At 35.6% G+C, this 13,179-nt stretch overlaps 1 non-coding gene across 1 annotated transcript; it reads right to left on the reverse strand.

Moving 5' to 3' along the window:
- Nucleotides 1-8,035: 8,035 nt before the first annotated feature.
- LOC116273959 lies at nucleotides 8,036-8,142 on the reverse strand. The gene has a single exon (XR_004182454.1). It is a non-coding gene; the product is annotated as a U6 spliceosomal RNA (small nuclear RNA).
- Nucleotides 8,143-13,179: the final 5,037 nt, after the last annotated feature.

Below are 13,179 nucleotides of genomic sequence, written 5' to 3' on the forward strand. Positions count from 1 at the left end.
AGGTATTCATATACCAAATTTTCTCTCCTTTCTTTCAGTTTATTTTGTTTACCATTTTCTAATTTTTTGAGTTGAATATCTATCATGACAAGGATTTTAAGATTATAAATTTTCTTCTAAATCCTGTTTTATCTAGATCCTATAGATTCAAAAGTGTCTTTATTATATTGTCTCCTATATATGCCGCAATTTTTATTTTCTATTTTCTCTTCAACCTAGATTTTTAAAAAATGTCTTTACAAATTTCAGGGAAAGGAAGCTTTTTCTTTTTTTGAGATGGAGTCTCACTCTGTTACTCAGGCTGGAGTGCATAGGCTCAATCTCGGCTCACTGCAACCTCCACCTCCCGGGCTCAAGCCATCTTCTTGCCTCAGCCTCCCGGATAGCTGGGATTATAGGGGTCCACAACCATGCCTGGCTAATTTTTGTATTTTTAGTAGAGATGGGGTTTCACCGATTGGTCAGGCTGGTCTCTAACTCCTGACCTCCAGTGATCCATGCACTTCAGCCTCCCAAAGTGCTGGGATTACAGGTGTGAGTCACCACATCCTAGTTTTTGTATAGTTTTATTATTACATGGTCATTAGAGAAGCTTGCAACTGTGATTTATTTATTTTTAATTCAGAATGGATTAAGGATTGTCTGGTGGTTTAATATACGATCAATTTTCCCAAATATTCCAAAGTTTATTCAAAATTAATAAGGTACAAAATTGCCTTATCAATTAACTCACTTTATTATTTATGTTTATTTTGATATTCTGTATACTTAATATTAAGTTTTCATCCACTTGATCTGACATGGACCCAGAAAGGTGCAATAACACCTCTCATTAGTGTTTTCATGTCTATTTCTCCCTCTGTCACCTGCCCTTTACACTTTATGAATGTTTGGCACATTTATGCTTCATGAATGTAACTGTAATATGTCCATTGTGAACACTTAGGCTATTAACTTTCCTTTTTTCTTTTTTAATGCTGTTTGGCTGGAGACCCTAGTTTATTTTTGTCTTTTCTGGTATATACTTTTACATTCTTTGATTTTCAGTCTTACTGAAGTACTTTGTTTTAGGTAAGTCTATGCCATAGAATATAGAATTGGGTTCACTATAATACATCCTGAATTTTTTTTTTTTCTTTTGAAAGCTAAGTTAAGCCTTTTAATAGGTTATTTACTGATACAAAAATTTACTGATACAAAAGCAGTGTTTTGTCTTTCTTACATCGTATTATTTGTATTGCATTTCTTTTGTGGTGTTAAAAATAGTATTTCATTATAAGTTTTGTTTTCTTTGCTTCTTTTGCATTGTTTATCTGCTAATGAAGCTATTTGTATTTTTATTTATTACCTTTATAATAATAACTTTACATTAGACCTTTATTCATGTACTTCTTTTGAACACATCATCTCTAAATTCCCTGTTATGAAAAATAGTTAAAAATTGGAAACTTCCTCTTCCTTTTCTCTTTTCCTCATCCCTCTTACCTGACTTTAGCTACTAACAGTGTTTACTTTTAATTAATTAAATTAGATTATGAGTTTATTTAATTTCTGATGCCCTTTCTTCCTTGCCTGTCCTTTTTCTTTTTTTTTTCAAGCTGGATTGCAGTGGTGTGATCTCTGCTCACTGCAACCTCTGCCTACAGGGTTCAAGCAATTCTCCTGCCTCAGCCTCCTGGGTAGCTGGGACTACAGGCACCCGCCACCATATCTGACTAACTGGTATATTTTTAGTGGAGACGGAGTTTCACCATGTTGGCAAGGCTGGTTTCAAATTCCTGACCTCAAGTGATCCACGCACCTCAGCCTCCCAAAGTGCTGGGATTACAGGTGTGAGCCACTGCACCTGGCTGCCTGTCCGATTTTTGTTAAATATATTATTTCTGCATTGGCAGGGCATACGAAATTTATTTTCTATTCTGACATGTCAACTTCCATATTTGCTTTCATTTAGGTTGTATACATTCAGTTTGTATTTTCAGTCATTTTGCCAGTGTTTGTCTAGTTATTTCTTATTTGGTCCAAATTCATTCTCTAGTGATCCTCTCAATAAGAGCTCAATGGCACAAGATTCTCTGAGCTCTTGCATGGTAAAAGCTGTTTGTTTATAGGTATTATATATTAAATCAAATTTGAGTAGCTATACTAATCTTTGACTCAACGTTATTACTTTGTATATTTTGCAAGTGTTGTTCTACAGCCTTCTCATATTAAATATTTGTAAGAAGAAATATAAGACTAGTATTTTGTTCTTCTCTTAGGAATTTTTATTTTTATTTTTTTCTGGTTGCTGCCGTAACTGCAGCTCCTCCTCCCTTCTCCTATTCTTTCTCCTCCTCCATCACCTCCTTCTTTGCCTTTACCTTTTAAAGGGCAAATATAAGTCTTAGAGTTGACCATACTGGATCACTTTTCCTGGTCTGTTGGGTATCCATTGACAATGTTGAACTTTACTAAAGCCTGGTGATCCTGGAAAACAGTACGCGTTAAAGAAATTCCCCACTGTTTTGTGTTCCGGGAAACTGCTTACTGCAAAGCACCACACTTTCACACAAGACTTAGATAATACTCATGGATGTCACCTTGTTTACTTATGACAAGGGATAAACAGACTCTCCGGATTCTCATTCTTTGCCTCATAAATGATTAGCTTAACTGTTTGCCCCCCATCCTCATCAATCAGAGCAAAATACTTGTTAACTAAATTTTGATTAATTTTCTCTCTTTCCCCCAGGAATCTCAACTTTGACCCACCCTCTGCCTAAACCAGCAAACAACCCCTTGTTAACAGCCCCTCCCCAAAATAGGCTGATCTTAGGGCAGAATATTTTCTGATTTATTGTCTGACCCTAGCTATTTCTTCTGCTTCTTCATCATTTTGGACACATTCTTGCCTCCTTCCTAGGCACTGCTTATGAAAATTTTCATGATTCTTAATGTTTACATTCAAATCCCCAAATTCTCTGGATATTCTTTTATCATCTTGTGAAATTAAACATAGTTGGGAAATAAAGTATGAAGAAGACAGAGTGAAGGGTGCAGGGCTCCTTTGATGGGATCCATTATCTCCAATTTCTTTAGTACCTACTACCTCTTCTTCACCATTCCTCCTGAATCCGACTGATCTCTTATTCTCAATCTTTTTACCTTGAGCCTAAAATAAGATTTTTGAAAATCAACTCTGGTTTTTTTGTTTGTTTTTGTTTTTTGTTTGTTTTGTTCTGCTTTGCTGCACCATTTTCCCTTACAGTAATCAATATGGAGTGCAGAGTAAGGAGAAGGAGACAGGAATTACAGAGGAATGAAACAGAATAGTACTCTACATTTATATGACCTATTTTCATTAATATGATAGAAATGCCCCTGAGTCATTCACAGTCTTGCTAATGCTTCCTCTTACCCCAAGGTCCCAAAATCTGCCAGATAACTGGGTGAATTTGGGAAGGGATGTCTCCATTCCCCAGACAGAGCCAAGCAACATCTTCGGACACCTGAAGTCCAAGTCCCATAGGTAATAAGGTGTTGAGTTAACCTATCCCAGCCTCCTTTGATACCATCTTTTACTAAGAACATCTGACTAGATAATACCCAATTATATTTCTTCTCTTCATCTTTTTATTTTTTGTAATACCCAACATACCAGTTTACTGCCCATTCAACTTCCTATGTTAATATCTCTTTATTTTTCAACCCAGAATTACATAGTTTTTTTCTTTTTATAATGAAAAATGTTTTTACCTCTCAAAGTCTCTGTTTCTTTATAAAATGGGGATTATTATATCTTTTTTAGAGGAGCCATTTCCATGATGCTATCAAGAGAGTGTGCTGAAATTGGAGATCTGATCCTATTGTGTAGATCAGAAATGACTGTCTCAATATTGGTTATAATTAAATGTTTATAATATATAGTAATTTCCATGATTATAAAAATATTAGCTGGTCAGAAGAAGCCTCTAAAAATCCAAAGAAAAGCACTGGAAATGAAGTCTTCCCATGGCCTTTCAGATGCTGCCCTTCATTTATTGCGACTGTGCATGCCTTCAGTAACTGCATGTTCCTGGGGTTTTGGCTCAGATAGGTGCTCTTGTAGCCCCAGTTTGCCACTTAACTGTTATTATAATAATATGATCAGGCACATCTGGCTGAAGGAATTGGGGCTACAGTGTTTGTATTAATATCTAGCAAAGCAAAAATATAGAATGACTTTTCACTTAATGAGCAGGATAGTGGTTAGTATCTGTAATATCGACTGTTTTGCCTGGTCTGTTCCTTAAAGTTAACTTGCAATGAGGAATTCTCTACCCTCCTCAGAGGGGGTTCTGCTTCTGACACTTATTTTTGCATATAATCTTCAGAAGGGACAATGGGTGGCAGAGTTGTGTTATGTGGCTCATATGAGTTGATTTTATCAGGTGCTAAGGAGAGGAGAAGGCAGGCTTGGCAGCCAGCACGAGGTTTCTTTCTGATCCTCAGTGAGTGGGCATCCAGATCCCTCCATGGCTTTTGGACATCCACGATTGTGGCAGATCACTGTGACTCATTTGGCCCAACTGGCTGACAGACCCATCTGTCGTTAAGGAACCCAACTCAGATCTGTGTAGTAAGGGAGCAAAACAAACCACATATCTGAATCACAGGACAGAAGGAGAGCTACAGTCATCTGCTATTTTTTTTTTAAGTTAAATAAGGTTTTCCCTTCAAGCAGGTGGAGGGATGTACCTTACAGGACTTTTGTGATTGGCTCCCAGCCAGTCTTCTGCATTTTTCACAGCTGGCATCATGATAAACTAATTTTTTTTTTACTAAATTGACCCTCTCTTACTTTCATTTTCATCAGCTCACAACCAATTGATGAGATATAATTTAATACAATGCAATTAATGTTACTGGATTTTTCATAGCAAAGCATCAAAAAAATGAGTTAAAACCTAAGTGCCAACAAGTGGGAGTTGGAGTGTAGGAATAGGAAACTTAGAAGACAACGTAACCCTAAGAGAGAAAGAAGCACTAAGAAATACAAAAATAATTTATGCTGCCAATGCCAAGAAAGAAAGAGATTATGAAAAACAAGCTAGACAACAAATGGTTAATAATTACTTTACTAAGATGCTTCTAAGGATTCAAGAAACCTTCCCGAAAGAGGTGACCTGTAAATTGGGCCTTGGAGGAATGGGGGAAGGAGGACATCAAGGTGGTGAGGAAAATAAAGGCTATTTCTAGTAGAGGGGAGAATAGGAATGCAAGCAGAGAACTGTGAAAAAGCATTCATGACCCCATGAGATTTGGCACCTCCCTTCACCTACCTGTCATTTCCCACCAACACCCTAACACCTGAACTATTTACTATTTGTATAAATTCATTATAAAAGCTTTGAAGGTGAAGTTAGGCTTATGGATTTTTATTTTATTCAATGGGTTATAGTCCAGTGTCGACATTATTTATGTTGATGTTAAATTGTACCAGATTCTGGACATTGGTTGTCTCTTCAAAGTGGCTTTTGTGTCCTTTTGACATGTCTCCAACATTCTTTGAATATTTTCTTGCTTTTTTGAACAACTCGTTGTGTATGATTTTAGTTGTAGCTCTGAAATCAACCTTTCCTCTAAGGAGCCCTGATGACTTTTAGTGGAGAATGGTATTTAGGAACCAATATTTGATTACTAGCTGTGCTCATTGCTACTAGCATTTCATTACTTGTAGCTTATCCCAGTGTTCAGAACTAGGAAAAATAACTGAAAATGCACACACACACACACACACGTACACATATTTTTCCTGTGTTTACCTGATTATATATTAAAAACAATGAATTTACCTGATAATTACAATTCCAGTCACCTGTGTTTATTCCAACTATACTACCTTCCGTGTTTATAATCCCCTTCTCCAAAAGTGACAATTTTGGCATCCATTTTGGCATCAATATATTCACTTATTTGCTCGCTCACAGAACACACCGAGCAAGATTTCAGAATTGTTAGTCTGTACTGTAGTACAAATCAATTCTATTAAGTGGAATTTACTATTTGTCTTTTTTAGAGCAAAACTTATAAATAGTAAAATATACAAATCTTTACAATTCATTGAGTTGTGATAAGTTGTGAGATGTGAAGACATTGTGTGCCTTCATGAAACTCACCCTGGTATTAAGATATAGAAAATGTCATCATTGTATAAAGCTTCCTGTTGCCGCTTCCTGGTAAATTCCCTCATCTAATAGCTTAGAGTTTTCTCTTTTGACTTTTTACGTATATGCACTCACGTAGTGTGAATTCTTTTTGGGTCTGGCTTCATTTGCTCAGTCTTTCATTGTCTAAAAGAGTCATCCATATTATTATATGGATAAAAAGTTTTTCATTTTTATTGCACAGTATTATTCCATTGCATGTTGATATCAAAATCACTTACCTGTTCTTTAGTTGACAGGCATTTGTGTTGTTCCCAATTTTGAACAGTTAATAAAACTGCCATGAACATTTTCTCTAAAGTCTTTTGTAAAAATGTATTCTCATTTATGTTAGGTAAATTCATAGGAGTAGAATCGATACATCATAAGGAGGATATATGTTCAGTTTTTTAAAACTGACAGGTTTCAAATTGATTATGTAAATTTTACTCTATTATCAAAGTATAAGAATTATGGTTGCTTCATATCACTGACAATATTTAGTGTTGGTCTTTTTTTAGTTTAACCATTCTGCTAAATATGGAGTAGTATCTCTTTAGGATTTAATGGCATTTTCCAGCTAACTAATGATGTTGGATCCTTTTTCATTTACTTATTGGCCATATATACTTATTTCTTTGTGAATTCTCTGTTCAGGTCTGTTTTCATTCAATTGTCTTTTTATTACTCAATTATAGGATACAAATTTCTTTGTCTTTTGCCAGATATATCTTAGGTTATAAAGATATCTTAGATTTTCTTTTAAAAGGTTTTAAGTTTAGCTTTTAAAAATAGGTCTATGATTCATCTCAAATTAATTTTTGCATATTGAATGAAGGACAGGTCAAGGTTCATTTTTTTTCTATGTGGTTATCCACATAGAAATCCTTCAGTGCCATTATCAAAAGTTAATTGACTGTACAGTTTTGGGTGTATTTCTGAACTCTATGTTTTATTCAACTATCATTTTATAACTATTGCACTGTTATTATATTGTAGCTTCATAGTAAGTCTTGAAGTCAGGCACTGTTAGCTCTCTTCCTATGTGTATTATTTTCCTTTTTCAAGATTTCTTTGACTATTCTAGATCACTTGTACTTTGAGAGAAATTTTAGAATCCGCTTATCAATTTTTAAAATAAAAAGCATATTGCAATTATGATTAGGCTTATGTTGAATCTGTATATCAACTTGGGAAGAGTTGTCATCTTGATAATATTGAGTCTTCCAATCCATGAACACAGTCTATCACCCCATTTACTTGGGACTTTAAAAGTTTCTCTCATTAATATTTTGTGGATTCTGTATAGAGATTTAGTTTGCATTAATTTATCTTGAATATTTTATGTGTTTGGAAGTAGTGGAAATGGAAGTTTTAAATTTTTATTTTAACGTTGTATATTGAGACCTTGTTAAATTTGCTATGTAGTCTAGTGGATATTTGTATATCCTTTAAGATTTACTACACAATCATGTCATCTGCAAATACTGACAGTTTAATTTATTTATTTATTTATTTATTTATTTATTTATTTATTTATTTATTTTTTTGAGACCATGTCTCACTCTGTTGCCCAGACTGGAATGCAGTGGTGTGATCTTGGCTCACTGCAACATCCGCCTCCTGGGTTCAAGTGATTCTCCTGCCTCAGCTTCCCGAGCAGCTGGGACCACAGGTGCACACCACTACGCCCAGCTAATTTTTGTGTTTTTAGTAGAGATGGAATTTCATCATACTCTTGAATTTTTATGCCTTTCTCTTGCATTATTGTACTTTCTTAAACTTCTCGTTTAATGTAGAGTAGAAATAGTGAGAGAATATCTTTGCCTTCATCATTGTCTTAGAGGGAAAATATAAACTACTGAAGAGAAAATGTGAACCTCTTTATAAAATTTTGTACAATCCTTGTACAGTATTCATGCTAGTCATCTCTGTACTGTTCCAATACTAGTATATGTGCTGCCACAGCAAGTACATATTTTCTCTGAAAATCTGTGACTTTCTTGAAATCAGAATTCATGACTTAGTTATCTTTCTAGTCTATGTACCTAGCATAATGCCCCAAATATGCAAGAACTGCAATAAGTGTTTTTTAAATAAATAAATAACAATTTCTTAAAAGATTATTTTGTAGAAATAATCTAATAATATCCTACGACCCTATTTTTCAGAGTATGTTCTATGTAATACTAATTCTAAGAGATGATATCATGTATTAATGTAAATTTTTATTGACAAATAAATTTGGGAGATTCTGGATCTAAAAAGGAAAAAGATTTACCCACATAACAGAGTAGACAATTCATATTTACACACATTTGTAAAAATTTTCCTAACATTGCTAGCTATGTACTTAAATTCCTTTATGATCCCCATTTCTACTGATGGTTGGAAAGTAAGGTAAACTTTCCAGTTACAGATAACTCAATATTTTCCAGTTTAAAATGTCCTCATTTAGTAAATGTTCACTCAGTTTAACTTCTCCAGGTGATACTCACCATTTCCTTTTCCAAATGGTGTCCGGAATTGTGCAAATGTCTTCTGGGGCTTACTCTTAGTGAACTCAGATTGACGGGTAGCTTGTCTCACCTTACTCTGGGCAATGGCCTTGTTTCCTACTGTTTCTGCTGTTCAAGTGACTATAACAGATATATTGTAATACTTGCTGTCACAGAAAAATCAAGTCTCAAGGTATCTATCCTTATAGCTATGGGTTTAATTATATCCCCTCAAAATTCATATGACAAAGTCCTAATTCCTAGTAACTCAGAATGTGATCTTATTTTGAAATAAGACCATTGCTGATACAAGTAGTTGAGAGGTTATTAAGATGGGTCCCAATCCAATGTGGCTATGTCCTTACAAAAAGGTATAAGTTTGGAGAAAGACATGCAAACAAGGACTATGCCATATGAGGATAAAGGCAGAATTGGGGGTTGATGCTTCTACAAGCCAAAGAACAGCAAATATTTCCAGCAAACCACCAGGAGCTAGAAGAGAGACATGGAACAGATTCTTCACAGTCTTCAGAAGAAACCAACCCTGGTGATATCTTGATCTTGGACTTCCAGCCTCCAGAACTGTGAAACAATAAATTTCTGTTGCTTAAGCTGCTCAGTTTGCAATGTTTTGTTACAGCAGCTTTAGTAAACTAATATATTCATCCTTTCTTCTGGATGTTATGTTTGTACTTGGTTCTCACTGACGTTCTAAATCTTCTGATTTTCAGCTGTAACTTCTGTTTCTTGCTTAGATTGCCCATTCCACTCTATCTCATATGTGATCACCTTGCAATGTGCTCTGTTGACCCATGGAAGACCAACTGTTTTTACTTCTCAGCTATTTCCAGTTTTTACTTCTCAGCTATTTCCAGTTTTTACTTCCAGCTATTTCATGCTCCCAATGAGAGCATGAAAGAAATTTTGAATCCCTTCCACATCACAGAGCTGTCAAGGGATATTCCATTGGCAAAATTTCCTGCTGTTTCTCTACCTAAATATGTCTATAATATTTTCTATTCCACTATAACCATCTCATATTAGCACAAGAAAGAATCTTGGAAGTCAGTCTTAGTTCAGAGTTACAACTGGGAAGGAAAATCCATACACTCTAGGGGTTCAACTTCCCTTCCAATTTGCCTGGAGTTTTCCCCTCCCCTCTCCTGTGTCCCTTGGATTATGGTTAATGGAGGTGAGTTGACTGGATTCCTGAAAAATCCAGGCTGCTTTTTTACACTATGCTTAATCCTTCCAAATGCTCTTCTTCCTCTCATAAGCAGTATCATCTTCCTTCCTTTTTCTGATAAGCATTCCCCGTATAACATTGCTTTCTAATTTTCCTCTCAACGTTGTTTTTTGGTAAAACTTAGTGATCTATGATTCCACCAAGCCTGATTTTTTATAAGCAGAAGGTCTTTTGAAGCTAGGGTTTCAATACGTTTGCTAGTCTTGGCATTCATGGTCCTCTTTGGGATGCTGAATGCTGAATACTGACTCTTTTTCTCCAAATTCCTGTTATAAATATCCTAATTATCTCTAAGGCATTAGGTGCCTCAGATTAAACAAGGTGAGGATCATCAGTAATGTGGAAAAGAAACACACATTACTGTCTTCATATTATCCAGGACTTCCTAAAGCGCTTCATGCACTAACAGGTGTTATGACTCTACAAACACTGAGGATATGGTATATATAGCACTTTACAACTTATTTGAACACAGATCCTTTATCTTCAGAGAACATCTGGCTAGACTAATATCCCATTGGAAATGAACCGATGAGCAAAATGATGTGTTGCAAAACAGGAAAAACTGGAAGCAGGGAAATGAATTAAGAGGATACAACATTTGTCCAAAAGAAAAGTGATGAAGACCTGAACTGGAGAAATGGCAGTGATCACGAGATTCAATAAGGATTTAGATTTAGTATTTAGTATTTATAAACTATATAATATTGTCAGAACACTTGATTTACCCTAATGAAATTGGATTCTAGATGTTTCTATCTAGCAATGTTCGTAATTTGTTAAATTTCAAGAAGACAACTGGTTGAAATCAGAGGCACATGTATTTTAAATACATGTTTATAAAACAGATGTGGAAGGAAGACATACTTCTTTTGGGCTGGCACTTAAGGAAAATTTTCTTAAGGCATCCAAATACATTTTATTCTGCCTCTCTCTTAGTTCATGAAATGTATTAGAAAGGTTCTCCTTGGTTTCTCAAGATCTTTAAAAACAGACTTACCAATGTGATGAGAAAACTTGAAAATTTTTCCCAAATTGCTAGTCAGTAAAATTTTAGATCCAAAGCAATTTTAATGTTTCAAGCATTCATTTATTTTAAGTTGTATTTTATAGACCGGATCTTGCTCTGTCTCCCAGGCTGGAAAGTAGTGGCAGGATCATGGCTCACTGCAGCCTTGACCTCCCAGGCTCAAGCAATTCTCTCACCTCAGCCTCCTGAGTAGTAGGGATCACAGGCCTGCACCTCTACACTTGGCTAATTTTTTTTTTTTTTTTTTTTTTTTTGAGACAGAGTCTTGCTCTGTTGCCCAGGCTGGAGTGCAGTGGCACGATCTCTGCTCACTGCAAGTTCTGCCTCCAGGGTTCACGCCATTCTCCTGCCTCAGCCTCCTGAGTAGTAGCTGGGAGTACAGGTGCCTGCCACCATGCCCAGCTGATTTTTTTTTTTTTTGTATTTTTAGTAGAGACGGGGTTTCACCATGTTAGCCAGGATGGTCTCGATCTCCTGACCTCGTGATCTGCCCGCCTCGGCCTCCCAAAGTGCAGGGATTACAGGCATGAGCCACTGTGTCTGGCCCAATTTATTTATTTTCTTGTAGAGACAGGGTTTCACTGTGTTGCCCAAGCTGGTCTCGAACTCCTAGGCTCAAGCAATCCTCCCATCTCAGCCTCCCACAATGCTAGGATTACAAGTGAGAGTCACTGCACTTGGCCTACTAAATATTTTTAAACAACATATTGGAATATCTTTCATGGGCCTCCACTGATTTATACTTTTCACTAAGACTAGAATATTGTGTTTATTGTAATATAATTTAAGCACAAGGGAGAAAAAAAGACAAATTTAGTTATAAAATTAAATTAATTCATATTAAATATGGCTAGAAGATTACATGGAATAGAACTGAATCATCACAATAGAACTGGTGATTTTTAACTAAAAACATAACACTATTGCACTTCTTCCTTTTAGCAATAAAGGTAATAATTAGATAGAGATTACTCATAAGATCTGTTTCACAAAAATGGCTTAGTTTTCTATGGTGTTACTACAGCAATAAACATTTTAAGAAAAAAGATAACAAAGGAAGTAATAATTTGGAGAGTGTGGCAGATTGCTGAAAAAAATGAACATAATTATTTTCATCTCTCCCTTTTATTCATGCCCCTTTGCACTGTCACTTGCAGTATCTTGAATCAAAAGGTAGGCTTTGCCTTTCCCCCCCATATATATGGTCTGAACTTGCAACTTGAAATGAAATGCAGTGGAAGTGACATTGTGACATTGTGGCAGTTGTAAACCTAGGTTTCATGTGCCCTTGGCAATTCTATTCTCTGCAGAAATTCTTTGTAGCCTCCACGTTAAGTCTAAGCTAGTCTGCTGGATGATGAAAAACCACATGGAGACCACATGTGCCATCCCAGTTGAAGCCATCTTAGATCAGCCAGCCCTACTAACTGACTGTAGTTACATGGGTGAGGCCAGCTGAAACCAGAATTGCCTAGCAAAGCCTAGCCCAAAGTACCAACCTGTAGAATTGTGAGATAAATAAATGTTTGTTGTTTTAAGCAACTAAAGCATTCCAAAACTTTTGTTTTGGAATGGTTGGTTATTCAGCAACTAATTTGGTGCTTCAGATTATTTCTGTGCTTAACTATTTTAATCACCTCTCAGTAATCTTCCTCTTTTAAAACTTCTGATTGCCTGCACAGTAAAGCCTCCATAACTTTAATCAGATTTTCAAGGTCTTTCATGATTTCTCTACAAGATAAATCTGAAGTAGAAGTTTCTGCTACTTTTCTCAATTCACCCTTGAATGATTTTCCCAAAATGAATTATCAATAGTACTTAACTATGAAACACTATCGATTGAAAAGTCTATCATTTGTTTAATACACATTTTACTCCACATCCTTACAGATGGTAAGCTTCTTTTGAAATTGATTCTAAGATAAATCATGTTTTTATAGACAGTAAAGTCTAGAAAGATAATGTGACTGAGAAGGAAGAAAGCAGAGTCCTTATTGTTTTCTACACCTTAAGTTCTCTACTGCCTGTCCCTGTCTAGAACCATTCCCTCTGTTTTCTATGCTCCAGGTCTACATATTCACGTAATCCTGTGAATTATCTAAAAATCTACACAAATATCTTCCCACTTAGAAATCATTGAGGACCTTTGTCTTCATTGAGCTAAAAGTAATCACTCCTACATGAATTTTTCTCTCAATTGATTAGAACTACTCACAGGCATTCTACTGTATCTTTGTA

Source organism: Papio anubis, chromosome 2 (genome assembly GCF_008728515.1).
Source record: "Papio anubis isolate 15944 chromosome 2, Panubis1.0, whole genome shotgun sequence".
NCBI classification, from domain to species: domain Eukaryota; kingdom Metazoa; phylum Chordata; class Mammalia; order Primates; family Cercopithecidae; genus Papio; species Papio anubis.